General features: G+C 45.6%; 1 long non-coding RNA gene across 3 annotated transcripts in view; it reads right to left on the minus strand.

The window, feature by feature from the left end:
• The window catches only part of LOC106824219 (uncharacterized), a 95,595-nt gene that overhangs the window by 69,434 nt on the left and 11,341 nt on the right, over nucleotides 1-14,820 (minus strand). The window lies entirely within an intron of this gene.

The raw sequence follows: 14,820 nt of genomic DNA on the forward strand, positions 1-14,820 counted from the left end.
ACTTACAAAAAACATCTTCAGTAAATGGCAGAGCTGGCAATGAACTTCAAATCCAACTGTCGTCCAGTGCCCTCTTGGCTCCATCAGAAGGACTCCAATTCTAATTCCTCTGGGGCAGTGGTTCTCAATCAGGGCTGATTTTGTCCCTACAGGGGACATCTGGCAATGTCTGACAACATTTTTGGTTGTAACAATTAAGATAGAGGGTGTACTACTGTTATCCAGTGAGTAGAGTCCAGGGATGTCACAAAACATCCTACAATGCACAGGACAGCCCCCTCACAACAAAGAATTATCAACCCCGAATGCCAATAATGCCAAGGTTGAGAAATCCTGCTCTAAAGCATACCAAAAGCTCAGCCAGTTTTTCAGGTTGCATCATCAGAGAGACTCATGAATAAATTCCCCAACAGCTCAGCCAAAAGTGAATTGCTGGTCATATAGCTCCCAGCTCTTTGACCCTCGCCATCTGACATTTATACTACAAAAAGGAACGTAGGCTCCTTGTCAGGTACTAAGATGGCTTCTTACCTATCTTAATGTCAAAGATAAGGTTACCTTGAGTCATATTTCCACCGAATAGGATAGTCTTCCTGTTGAATTCCTGGAGATGACTGAAGATGTCCTGGAGGACTGGACATGGATTATTCATTTGTTCAGTTTCTATAACTCACTGTGTTGGTTTCTTCCCTTCTCACACCTGTTTAACTTATGCAACACCACGTATCATTCATTTATGCTACAGAAAACATCCTATACTTGCTGCCCAGAAAAACTGTAGTCTGGTGAAGGAGACACACCTGTCCACAGATGGTCACAGTGCAGCATATTATTGCCTTGGTGGGGAAGCCCTGAGGAGGTCTTTGACCAGGTCTAGAGATCAGAGAAGGTTTCCAAGGGGAAGTGAACTCTAAGCTGAGGATTGACAAGAGTTATCTAGGCCAAAGAAAAAGTGGCAGGGAAGTGTTCTAGACTAGGCAAAAACATATTCAGATGGCTAAAGAGAAGGGAGAGCATGGTGCCTTCAGGAAATTGTGAGTGGTTCAGTATGGCTGAAACTGAGAAAAAGGAGAGAGACCAAAGGTAAGGAGGACAAGAAGACAGAGCCAGAATGAGAAGAGCACCAGTACCAGTTAGGGAACTGGACATTTTATCGTGTGAATAAGGAGGTAGAGACCTGGTCAGATGCACAGCTGAGCAGCATCTTTCTGGCTGCACTGTCAGGACGGATGGGAGGACGAGAGTAGAGCCAGCAAGACTTGTCTGAGAGCACCTTCAGCATCCAAGGGAGAGGTGTGCTGGCCTGGCCCAGGGAAAGGCAGAGAGGATGAGGGATGCAGACAGATGCCAGGGGGTCTTAGCAAGTACAATGGACAGCGCCTGGTCACTGCTCCGCCATGGGAAGTGAGGAGTTGGGAGAAGTCAAGAACGACGCCCAGAGTCCTGGCTTGAGTGACTGGGGTCACTGAGAAAGGGGATGCAATGAAGGAGCAGATTAGGGGCAACATGACTATTTCAGTTCTGGTTGCATCAAGTATGGATTTTCCAGCAGCCTGCTCTCTATGCTGCTCTGGAGCTCAGAAGAAAGGTACAGACACTCAAGAGAGGGTAGGACCAGGAATGAGGTGATACACTATGGCACAAGGTTTTCATCCACCCCAGGAACGCTGACACCACACCCAGGGCTGCAGGGAAAGAATGAAAGAAATGTCAGCAGTGTTCTCCATTGTTGTTGACAATATAAATTAGTTGGAGAAGGCCCTGGCACGTCAGGTGTCTCTCTGCCTCATTTCATCCTCCAACAACCTACAAGGCTGGTATTACCCTCAGTTGAACAAGGGAAGAAATGGAGCTCAGTGAAGAAATGATGGTCAGCTCATTGGCGTGGATATTCCAAATCAGGTCTGCCTGGTTCCAAATTCTGTGTTCTCACTAAATAAACCATAGTGCCTTTCTCTTCAAAAGATCACCCCTGTATTTCTAAACTTTTAAAGGGGTAAAGCATCATAGGCTCTGATGTTGGGAAAACGTGGGTTCAAATCCAAGCTTCTTTACTTATGAGCAGGTCAATACCTTTGTTTGCAAAGCAGAGGATATTCATTCCCACTTCACAAGGAGGTTATGAGGAGTAAATAAGATTCCAGCATAGACATCTCTTAGCTCTGTGGCTGGCATAAAGAAGTACTTGATAAAGGTGATCAGTATTATTATGTTTAAGCACTCTTAAGTCAAGGGTTCTCAACCAAGGTGATTTTGCTTCCCCGCACCCCCCACCCCAGGACATTTGACAATGTCTGGAGGCATTTTTAGTTGTCACAACTGAGGGGAGGGGTACTACAGGCATCTAGTGGGTGGAGGCCAGGGTGGCTGCTAAACATCCTACAATGCCCAGACTAACAAAGAATTATCTGTCTTATAGTGTTAATAATGCCCAGGTTGAGAAATCCTGCTTTAATTTAATACAAAATACCTAAACTGGGGCGAGATGAAATCCATTAGATTAGAGATGGTCTAATCCAATTTATCCATTTCACAGAAGAGAAAATGGAAACCAGAAGGGAAAGGGACTCGTCTCCCAAGGAAGGATTGGATGGAGGGGAAGAGGCCACTGCTGATTAAGAGCTGGCTTTCTCGAAGCTTCGCTGTGAGGATGTTTCTGTACCCTCCTGCCATCCATTTCTGGAGAATGGCTGGGGCAATTCTTTTCTGTCCTCTTCAAAAGGGAGAAAAGATGGTCCAGTGGGGCCCTGGGCGAGGGCATCCTGGGTCAGTCCCCCTGGTGGCCACACCCCAATCCAGCAGTGTCTGGCCCTATTAAGCATAGCGATCAGGAATACGTGTTGCATAACGTGCCCAGCACTTTACGAGCATTACGTCATTTTCTCTTCATGAGACACGTGGTTCTATTGTTGTCGTCCTATCATGGCTGATGAGGACACTGAGGCCTAAGGAGGCAACGTGGTTTGCCCAAGGTTACGCAACTGAGGGATGAGCAGGGACTGGAACCAGGTGGTGGGGCTCCAGAGTTCACACGGATCCATCACTTAAGGCTGTCACCAGCGAGACTCCAGCCTGGGCCTGCAAACCCATCGTTCCCTCCATGTTTATGGAAAGCAGAGCCTGCTTCCTCTGAATGCAGGGTTTGGGTGTCACCAAAATCCTACCAAGCCAAATCATCAGAAGTCACAGTTCACGGATTAGCCCATTCTTTTGGTACCCAGACGAGAACCACAGATCTGGGTGGTTTCTCAGCCGACTAATTTTTCTGGAGACAAGAGAGGGGGTACCAAAGACCTGAGGTCACACAGCTAGTTTGCAACTGGTTTTCCTGACTTGTCTGTTTCACATTTGGAAACAGACAAGAAAAAGTAAAAACACCAACTCTGAACGTTGCCTTCTCAGGAGTGAGCAGGGGCTTGACCTCGGGCCAGTTTCCTTCTGAGACAAACACATTTTCATGAAGTGATTCCCCAAAAGATCTTGGAGAAAAGTTTTCTTGTCTCCTTCCTCTGTCAGCCAAAGCAAATGAGACTCTGGCTTGTTAAAACAGCAACTGAAAAGGGGTGAGTAGAACTACAGAATGGAAAAGAAAAGTTATTTACAGATCTCAAGCCCAAACAACAGTTTCAATTCTGTAAATTTTCAAGCCGGAACCCAAAGCTCCACTTTCCTTTTTAAAGAAAGAAAGGGATACTTACTTGTTCCCCAATTTCCCTTCAATAGCAGCCATCTTCCAGCAAGACTGCTTTTGAGTCATTCATTTACTCTACAGCTCATCTCATCCCCAAAGGGATTTTGAGGCAACAAATAAAAGTATCACAATATTGGGGGCGGGGGTGGTAGGGAGGAAGAAATCCAAGTTATGAGCAAATCAAAGTCAAATAGGAAGATGAGCCAGGGAATATCAGTAAACATAATGAACAGCTGCTAAAAAGAGCTTCCTAGTAGCTAAGTCAATGAGGAAAATCAATCCATTATCAGGTTTGTAACGTCCATAAGAGAAAAAAAATATTAGTTGCTCAGGAGAAAAAGCAGATTTTTCCCTGACATGATGTGAAAAACAAACTTTCACTATTTAAGACACTAAGATTTGGGGAGATTATCTGTTACAACAATTAGCATTAATTGTCTGACAAATATCTGCCCCTCCACCACCCCCACCCACCCCTTCCCTTTTGCAGGCACTCAGTTAAGTGTTAAATGAAGGAATGAGCATCAACTCCAAGTCAGGCTTTCTGATTTCCAGGTGATAGCCAGAATCTTGCTGTTAGGTCGGGAGGTTACACCTTTTCTTCCCTACACCAGAGTTTCTCAATCTTGGTAACACTAACACTTTAAACTGAACAATTCTTTATTGTAGGGGTCTGTCCTGTGCACCATAGAATGTTTAGCAGCATCCCTGGCCTCTACCCGCTACATGACAGTAGCACCCTCCCCAGTTGTAACAACCCCAAATGCCTCCACGTATTGCCAGATGTCCGCCAGTTGAGAGTCACTATCTAGACCTATGACCTAAAAGAACAAATTCTATATTCCTCTCTCCCAGCAATGCCTAGCACCCAGGACACACAGCACACATCCAAGATACAATGGAGGAACAGAGACAGGATAACCACAATCAACGCTCCTACTTGGAAAGAATGGGAAACAAACAGGAGTCGCTGATGTGGGACAGTTCTGAAATTCTGCTGGGCAGTCTTCAAGAACATTCCTTCTCTGGATGAGAGAGAGGCTTTGAATCTTCCCTCAGGGCAGCTCATGCTTGTTCATTGTTCCCACCACCCCTCGGTCCACCCTTTGGGAGCCAAGATCTTCCTTGAACACCTATGAAGTAAGTACCAGGGATTACGGCCTCCTTGGATGTTTCATGGTTTTCTTAGTCTACTTTCTGTTCATGAAAGATTGACATCCCAAGAGTTGTGTTAAGCCTCAAAGATTTTCTAGACCGGGCTTGTGGTTTCTTTGGCATTGCATTTCGCTCAATAACATAATAGGTTTCTGATCTATTTCCAGGGACCACAGCCAAAGTTCTTTTTAAGATATAGTTCTCAAATCTGTCCTTTTCCTTGCTTGTTTTACTTTCTTGCTTCTCTCTCTCTCTTAAGCTAATGGCAGCTACCTTGAGACTATATGGAAAAATCAATGAGAAGTCTGCTCTTTTCATTTGATCTATGCCCTGAGTCATTTTTCCAACTGAGAGGTTTTTTACTAGGCCTTTGCCACTTAAATTCTTATTGAATTCCGTCTCGCATTGTGTGGTATCTAAAGTAGTATGCTATTCCAACTTCAAGGTTTCACATTTCCGGACTCTCTCTATTCTTCGTAATTTCTGCTTGTAATCCACCCCCTGATTTCCTGAGCTTATCTCATGCTTGTAATACCTTACCAAATACAGCCACGTCACCGTCATTCTATTTTCGTATCTCTTCCCCTGGAATGACGGGTCCAGTAAACACAAGCCATCACAGGGGACCACTTTACAAATACCTTCTCAGTGAATACTCTGAGCCCCATCTTCCCAGTTCATCTTCTCCAGCTCAGTTTCCTATTTCCTGTCTGGGATCACTAAGCTAACATCTTATATTTTATGTTTTTGTTACAGAGCACTCCACTTCTGATACCAATTTCTGCATTAAAATAATGAACAGTATCTGTCAGAACAGGCAAATCCTAAAATTTCAGTGGATTAATACAATAAGGGTTTATTTCTCACTCATTCAAAGTCCAATGAAGATAGGCTGCCCTTTTCCATCTTGGAGCTACAGAAGAGCCAGCTGCTTCTGGACCCCAAGCAATAACAGATGAGATTTTTTAAAGGCATTGAAATGATAAAGATCCAGTAAGACCTGGATAGAAAGATTAAATTAAAGGTGTGACACACTGTGTTATTGCTCCCAAATTTTCTCTGCCCCTTTCTGAGGGCAGAGTTCCCTTCCCCACCTCACTGGCATAAGGCTCTGGTGAATGTAATGTGATTGAAGGTGATGTGTGTCGCTTCCGGTAGCAGTTTTCAGGACCATGGTATGGAGACTCGGGTTCTCTTCAACCACCATGATCGGTAGTGTCTTAGATAGAGGCTGCTTGATCAGCCTGGGTCTTGGAGTGCATATGAATTGGAACAGTTGTTCTGGCCAGCGATGAACGTACAGTGTGAGCAAGTGATAGAGTCTCTCCAGAATCTTCTCAGGTGCCTATGAACGCTCCTCTCAACCAGGCTCTGACTTTTGAGCTTTGATGTCCATCTCTGCATTATTCAGTTTTAGCAAGAATCCTGCCAAGTCCGTTTAGCCAGAATCCTCCACCCTCCATGTCTGATCACTCCCAATATCTACTCGGGTTCTTTAGTCCCCATCATCCCCCAGGTGATGTCTGACCACCCTGGCCTGCCTTCCGGTTAGGTCAGTTTACCCAGAATCCCCCTTACCCCTGATGTTTCATCTCAGTAATTTTCCATCGAGTGATCCCCACTCCAATCCTTGGCTATAAATTTCCACTCGCCCATGCTGTATTTGGCGTTAAGTCCAATCTCTGCTAGTCCCCACTGAAGCGGTCCCTACACCCATTGCAATAGGCTCCCCTTGAATAAAATCTGCCTTACCACTCTTTAACAAGTGTCATGAATAATTTTTTCTTTAGCAGTTACAGTATTATCTTTCTCTAACACAAGAAATAAACCCTTGTTCCCGAAAGCCCCTGAGATGCTGGGATTCTTTGTTACTACAGCATCACTTAGCCTGTCCTGACAGAAAACACCAGTGAAGGAACTGCTGAAGAACATGGTGGGGACACGGTCATCATCATCAACAACCTGAAGAGCCAAGTGGAAAAGCAGGACTAGATTTGCTCCTGGTTGATCCCAAACTGGAAGTCACAGGGAGGCAGCTCAGCCTAAGGAAGAATGTTCTGAGAGTCAGTACTGGGCAATCAGTCATCACAGGTAACTGCAGACGTGCAAGCAGAGGGCTGGGATGGGAGGATGGGAGATGACACTAAGGCGTTTTACAGGGCTGAGATGCTGTGATTAGAGGGAAGGTCTGTATTGTCGGTACCCTCGTTCCTCAGGACTTCTACCTGTCAGTGAGGAGAGCACAGAGACTCTGAACCATCCAGCACCTCAGCTAAGTCAAAGAACCCGTGCGCCCAGGGAGCCCCAAAGGGCCAGGGTGCAGCCTTTCTCAGGAAGTTCATCTGCATTTTCTCCATTAAACACAGCTATTCATTGGGTGTTCGTGTCATTGTCCCCTTTCCTCTCTTTGTCTTTGTCCCCATCTCTCTGCCCCTCTGATTGTCTTTCACCATCCTGGTTTCCACGTGCCCCTGGACTTCCCTGTGTCTTTGTATTTTTCTTTTATCTTTGGATATTTCTGCCTCCATCTCAGTCTGCCTCTCTGTTTCTGTACGTCATTTCTCCCTGTTTCTAATCTCCCCTCTCTCTCTCTCCCACATACATTGCCTCTGTCAACACACCACTCAGAAGTTTTTTGATGAAAAACAGCCCCCAAGAAACCAGTCTTTGGCCTTCTCTTGCGCCATAACTGGTACGAAAACCATTTGCTTCTTCAGTCACATCTTCAGTCTCTTTTTTTGTCACTTCCTTTTCAGGAAGTGGAACTCCTCCCCTAACCAGACATTACTCATCTCCAGCCCCAACGGCTGAATCCTTGTGCCCTTCTAAATTCCAAAATCATCGTCTCTGGCCCTGGTTCCAAGGCAGCGCCTTGCCTTTCTTCCCTGCCCAAGCTCTCTGTGCAGTTCCAGAAACATTCCCCAGAAAGGCCGTGACTAGGGTGTGGCCGCTGTGAACTTTCTTGGGTGTGAAGGGTGGAGGTTTACAAAGTCCAAATAGAATGTCCCTGACCACAAGGAGCTGCCCAGCCCGCTGCTGCAGCCTCATTCCTGTCCTCTCCCACACTGTCCCCTGGATGTGTCTAATGGCTCCCGCCTCCCACCTTGGCTCTCAGCCTAACCTCCACTGGCCGCGCCCTCTACACGTGGCAGAGTAACAGGGTGGCAGAGGGAACAGAGCACAGCCTCAGGAACTTGGTCTGCCTTCAACTTCAGCTTCAGCTCTCCTGCTCACTTTTGGGGTAATTCTGAGCATGTTGCATCACCCTCTGTTTCCTATTTCCTACTCTGAAAAGTTCAAGTCATAGTGACTGTCTGCTGTGGTTGTGTGAGAACCAGGTAAGACTGCATCCAGAAAGCTCCCACTGCAGAGCTGGAGTAAAGATGGTGATGGCAAAACATTCATTCCCATGCTACCTCTTTACCACCCAAACTCCATGCCCATCCTCAGCTTCAGGGCTGAGCTGCAGCTAGTACACACAGGGTCAGCAATACTATTTCCTGCCAGAGTCTACTCTGATGGATCAGCAGACGTGAAGTTCCAATTGTTTACTTTGAATATCTCTACCCTCTGCCCCCGCCATTGCTCCCCACTGTCTGTCTTCCATCAATATCCGTGAAATCCACTTCAAAGTCCAAACCAAACCACCCCTCCTCTCTGACCCTTGACCTCTCTTAACAGTTATAACCTGTGCTCACTGAGAAGTCCCACTCACTGGGCACTGACAACAAGATGTAACGCATGGTGTTCCCCCAAACATTTATTTGGCATCTACACTATGCCCTGAACTTGGGAGACCTAATAATGAAAAAGGCATAGTCTCTACCCTTGAGATGTTCACAGGCTAGTGGGCAGGAGAGCGATGTAAATAAATCATGACAATGCAATGTGAACTGAGGTGTGGTCTGGACATGCTGCGGGGAGGGCGCTCCGACTTTGCCTGGGGCTGCCACCAGGAATGCAAATCCATATATTAGCCCTCTGCTCTCTTATTGCAAGATCCACTCAACCCAATTCAGGACTAAGGGCCAATACTGTCCGTGTTGGGAGGTAGGGCTACAATCACAGACTAAATAACGGCGATCTTCAGCCTCAGCTCTGGGCCGTCACATCTCCAGCTCCAGTTTCTGGTTGAGTCTGAGCCACCAAGTAGATACCTAAGGAATGAGGAAATGCCCACACCCACAGCCAGGCTCCACAATTTAGTGGCATTCTTGGTCGAAACCGAGTAATAACGTAAAGGCCAGAGAAGGGAGAAAAAGTCCAAGGAAACAGTCGGGCTGTTTGGTCAAGACTTCAGGGGCTCCATCTTGCTCCAAGCTTGCAGACACTGTCACCACATGGTTCACCCCTCTCCCTCTGCACTCCCTTCCTTTACTCCTGGGCCTCTGCCAACCCTCATTCCACCTGAGCACTCTTCTCCCAACCAGAGCATGTCATCTCTCTGGAGACAGGCCTCCTAAATTCTTACTGTAACCAAATGGTCAACAAATACACAGTCATAACTCCAGGCCCTTTTAAGGGGATGCTTCTCAGGTTTAACAATGAGAGCGGGTTCGTCAAGACCTCAGCTCCCTGGCAACATCAGCTGCCTGGACCAGAATCAAGAACTAAGAAGAAAATAAAAACATTTCCCTGTGGAGACAAAGCAGTCACCCTGAAATCTCTGTCCTAATGCTTATCCACATGAGTCACTGGAAAGTCTATCAGGATCACATGCAGCATCCACTGACTCTCCTTTCTTGTCTATTTTTGGATCTCAGAAAGACAGAACGGGGATTGTCATAATCCCCGGATCATGGCACATCGTCTTCGCAGTCCATGCTTAGACTGCTTTTTATTTAGTCAGTTAATTAATGAGTTAGGACGTTATAAGTACCTATTAACCCATGATGTGTAAAAGGAAAGCCAGGAGCTTGGGGTTTCATAGGATGCCATATGAAACCCTTCACAACCACCCACCTCAGGGTACCCATCATCCTGAGTCCTGTGTTCATCATTGCTTTACTCTCTTTTTAATTACTTATATCTATATGCATTTGAGTGTGTGTGCGTGCATGTGCTTGCATTGTTTTTAACTTTATGTAACCTTTGCTGCATATAATCTATGGGAATCACTTTTTCACTTTATATCATCTTGCTAAGATTCATCCATATGGAGGCGTATTGCCATTGTTCCTTCATTTGGCTGACGGTACAACGCCCCATTGTGTGGCCCTGCGACCCTTTAGTCATCGCCTTTCCTGGTGACAAGCATCTGATGTGCATCCAGGTTTTTGCTACCATGACAACTGCTACAACAAAGGGCCTTATATGTACCTCCCGTTGAACACGTGCAAGAGCTTCTCTTGGGCCTGTGCCTAGGAGGGGACCAGTTGGCTGCAACCTGCTTGAGAATTTTGATAAACCGAAAGGGAGCTAGATCTAAGCAAAGCAGAGAGAAAGGGAGTATTGAGGAAGAAAAGAAGAGAGAATCCTAAAAGCCTAATTTGGAGGCACACTCAGCAGATGGGCAACATTGCTCTGTGTGATTCCACGGCTGCAGGGGACCCGGGCACAGACTCGGTGACATTCACCATGGAAACTGGAATGACCCAAGCACAGCTGCATCTGCTTTGGGATCCCACCAAGTAATGTAAATGAGGCTGTTGTTCTAGGAAATATCCAATCCTGGCAAAAATGGGTGATGTATGGGACCACCTCTACATAGAAAGAGCGTCAAATAGGTTCATAACCTTCGCCCTGGAGATGTCCCTGCTGAGACTCCAGGCAAGACCCAAAATACAAAAAAACAACTGATGCTTTATTAATAAACTAATAAGAAATGATCCAAATGCATTTTAAGTAGATGTTGCTTAAGTGGACGCCAGCACTTCATCTGAGAGAAGTTTTACGCCGTCCTTCACAACTTGATTCATGACACGTTGCCATTCAGTGAGATGAGCAGGAATCAAAATGAGATATACAAGGTGATCCCAAGGATGGTTTAAAAGAGAAGCATAGAAAATTAAATTGGAAAGAAATACTTTTAAGTGTGAATACCGCTTTCTAGAGGGTTTGGAGCAGGGATCAGAAAACACCACCCGTTGGCAAAATCGAGTCTGCCTACCCCTGGTTGTGTATGGCCTGCAGACTAAGAATACTTTTACATTTGTAAATGGCTATATAAACACCTACATGGAATCTTCAATGTTGCCTCTTGGCTCACAAATTCTAAAATTCTTCCCATTGACCCTTTACAGAAAAATTTTGCCAACTCTCAGATTAGAGAGTGTGAATAATTATTCCCCACCCTATTTTTTTTTCAGTTCCCTAAAGTCAAAATATGTTATTTTATCCTCAGAAAAATTAAACTACTTTAAAGTGTAAACTATATTTTAGAAAGGTTTCCATTCAAAATGGTTGCAATTTTTTATGTTGGTCCTTAGAGGGCTGTGTGTCAGTCATTGAACAAGTCTTTCATCAGATAGCTCCTTTCCCAAGAGAACCAGAAAGGGGAGGCCCTGCAACCATCAACAGCTTCCCAGGAAGGTGCAGCTGTGCCCCAGATTCACACTCTTGCAGGAAGCCCATGGATGTTGCATAAGCCAAAACACACTTAGATGTCAAGAAGTAATTACTCAAAAATAACCATTTTTCCCAATTTGGGAAGCAACGGGGAAAACGTCGGCTTCCCCATCCCAGCCAGCCATGTGACTCCTTCCTTGTGCATCATGGGGAAATGGCCATGGTACAGTCTGGAAAAAGGGTTTCTCAGCAGACAAGCGTGTAGAGATGGGTTGGGGGGCACACCCAGTGGGCAAAGAGAAGACACAGAGAAGCAGAGAGATCCTGAAAACATGAATGCCAGAAGCATCTTCAGCAGCCACAAAGTTCAACTCCATGGCCCCACTTTGCAGATGGAGAGAATGAGGCCTGAAGAGCAGAAATGATTTAGAGTTATCTTTCCTCAGTGAGACCAGGTGCTCTAAAAGACATCAACTCCAATCATCTCTCCAATAATTAAATTTCCTCTAAAATATCCCCAGGAGGTGGTTATTCGGGTCCTGTATTTACTCTTGGGATCGAGAGCTCCCAGCCTTGGAAGCAGCCTTATGGACAAGTGAATAGCATTGACGGTCTCAAAATTGAACTGAAATATGCCTGGCAGTGCCTCCTGCTCACTGGCCTATTTCAACTCACTGGAGGCCACACAGAATTGTAAAATAATAATAACAACAACAATGATAATAATGCAAGATCACATCCAAAATCCAAAAAGCTCTAACAATCTGAAAGCTGTTATGATGCATTTGGCAGCAAAAGCTGAGCTGAGGTCATGTGTGTGGCATGTCCTTCGTATCTATCCCACTCAGTATGTGTATGTTGGGCTGCAGAAACATTTCTGGGTTTGATTATAGGGTGCTGCTCCAGACCCCATCGAGAGTATTACGTAATATAAGACATATAGAGTGTATTATTAGGGTAAACCGTATGAAATTACTACTACTGTAGGTCAAAAATGGTCAATATTGGTGATTTCACATCATTCAGCTTAAAGCTTTTCTGAAACCTGGCCCTAAGGATTTTGGAACAAGGACTCGAAGACCTGTACTCAAAAGATCAGCCTCCACTTTGGAGCACTAACTATGTGATAGGTGCTACACCAAGAGTGACTCTCAAATTAATATCACCACTCAGGCCTCTCCCTAGGGCCCCAGATCATCATTCAACGGCCTCCTCATCTTGTCATCGCCACTTGGTTGTCTAAAAGCCACCTTAAATGTTGCAAGTCTTGATCCGAGCTCTCAAGCTCCCTCCCACAGTCTTCCCAGTGTCCTCTAAAGGCATTTCCATCCTTCTGAGGATCCAGCTAAGAACCTTGGACGCAGACTTTTGTCTTCTCTTTCTCTCTCCCCCCACATGCATTCAAAATATTTCCGGAATCCATCCTTTCTAGTGACCCTCTGCCTGCACTCCCTTCAACCCACCGTCATGTCTAGCCTGATTATCGCAGTGGTTTCCGGACTGGTCTCCCTCATTCCATCCTTCTCCCTTCAGGCTCCTCTCAACACAGCAGCCAGGATGATGCTTTTGAAGTGAAATCAGAAACTGCCACCCTTCTGCCCTACACCTCCCAAAGACTCCCCACCTCAGTGAAGAAGCTAAGTCCTACCCAAGCCTGGAGGCCCTGCACGGTCAGCCCCCTCCGATACCACTCTGACCTCATCACCCCTACCTCCTCCTCACTCACTGCTCCAGCCTTCCTGGCCACCTTGATGTGGTCCCCACTCTCTTCTTTACTCATTGCTCCAACCATCCTGGCCACCTTGAAGCTCCTTGACCATACCTCCTTCAAGGCCACAAGCATCCTTCTACCAGACACCCACAGGGCCTCCCCTCACTTCTTCAGGTCTTCACTCAAATGTCTCCTCTCACTGAGGCCTTTTCTGACCACCCCGTTTTAAATTACAACTAAAGTAACTCCTTATCTTCCATCTCTGTTTTTTCCTAAAGCTCTAAGACCATCTAATATACTATAAATTTAACTTACGTCCTGTGTTGACTGGCCATCTCCCTCCCCACTAGAATATAAACTTCATGAAAGCCGGGATTTTCGTCTGCTCTCCTCACCGCTGAATCCCCAATACCTAGAACACTATCTAGTCAGCACCCAAGTGCAATAACTCATCGTTTACCTTGGAAGCGATTCACCGTCTACCTGGGAATCCGCTGAGAATCCAGAAGGAAGCAAGAAGTACCTTGTAGCAGCCAAAATGCCCATATCACCAAAGAGATTATACAGATGGCAGATAAGTGCGTGAAAAGATGTTCAACATTGTTAGCCGTTAAGGAAATGCAAATGAAAACCATAGATATCACGGTACACCTACCAGAACGGCTAAAATGAAAAAACAGTGTTAACATCAAATGCTGGAGAGAGGGCACAGAGAAGGCGTTAGATCTTTCACATATCGCTGGTGGGAAGTAAAATGATACAACCACTCTGGAAAAGAGTGTGGTAGCTCCCTACAAAACCAAACAGGTGCTTATGGTAAGACTCAGCAATTCCCCTCCTGGGTATTTACACCGGAGAAATGAAAACATGTTCTCACAAAAACCTGCACACTGATATTCATAGCAGCTTTACTCATTTTAACTCAAAATTGGATATAACCCAAACGTCCTTCAGTGGGCAACTGGTTAAACAAACAATGTTATACCCATACCATGGATTACCATTGAGCAATCGAAGGAAATGAACTCCTAATCATGCAATAATTTGGATGAACCTCAAGGAAATTAGACTGAGTGAAAAAAAGCCAACTTCACAAGGATGCAGACTGCATGATTCCGTTTACATAACATTTGTGAAATAACATAATTATCGAGTCAGAGAGCATATTAGTGGTTGCCAGGGGTTAAGGGATGAGGAAAGAGAGGGTGGCAGCTGCGACCATAAAATGGAGCATAGGGGATCCTTGTGATGGAGTTTTTCTGTATCTTGACCGCGGTGACGGTCACATGAATCTACACGTGATAAATTGCACAGAACTGAATACATGTACGAATGAGTACATATAAAGCTGGCGGAATCTGACTGTCAATGTCAATGTCAATGTCCTGGCGGTGATGTTACACTATGGTTATGCAAAGTGTTGCCTTTGGGGAAGGAGCACCGAGTAAAGGGTCACAGGGTCTCTGTATTATTTCCTACTGCTGCATGAAAATCTACATCTAGGGCCGGCCCAGTGGCGCAGCGATTAAGTTCGCGCGTTCCGGCGGCCCGGGGTTCGCTGGTTCCGATTCCGCGTGTGGACAGGACACCGCTTGTCAAGCCATGCTGTGGTAGGCCTCCCACGTATAAAGTAGAGGAAGATGGGCATGGATGTTAGCTCAGGGCCAGGCTTCCTCAGCAAAAAGAGGAGGATTGGCAGTAGTTAGCTCAGGGCTAATCTTCCTCAAAAAAATAAATAAATAAATAAAATAAAATA

Source organism: Equus asinus, chromosome 10 (genome assembly GCF_041296235.1).
Source record: "Equus asinus isolate D_3611 breed Donkey chromosome 10, EquAss-T2T_v2, whole genome shotgun sequence".
In the NCBI taxonomy this organism is placed as follows: domain Eukaryota; kingdom Metazoa; phylum Chordata; class Mammalia; order Perissodactyla; family Equidae; genus Equus; species Equus asinus.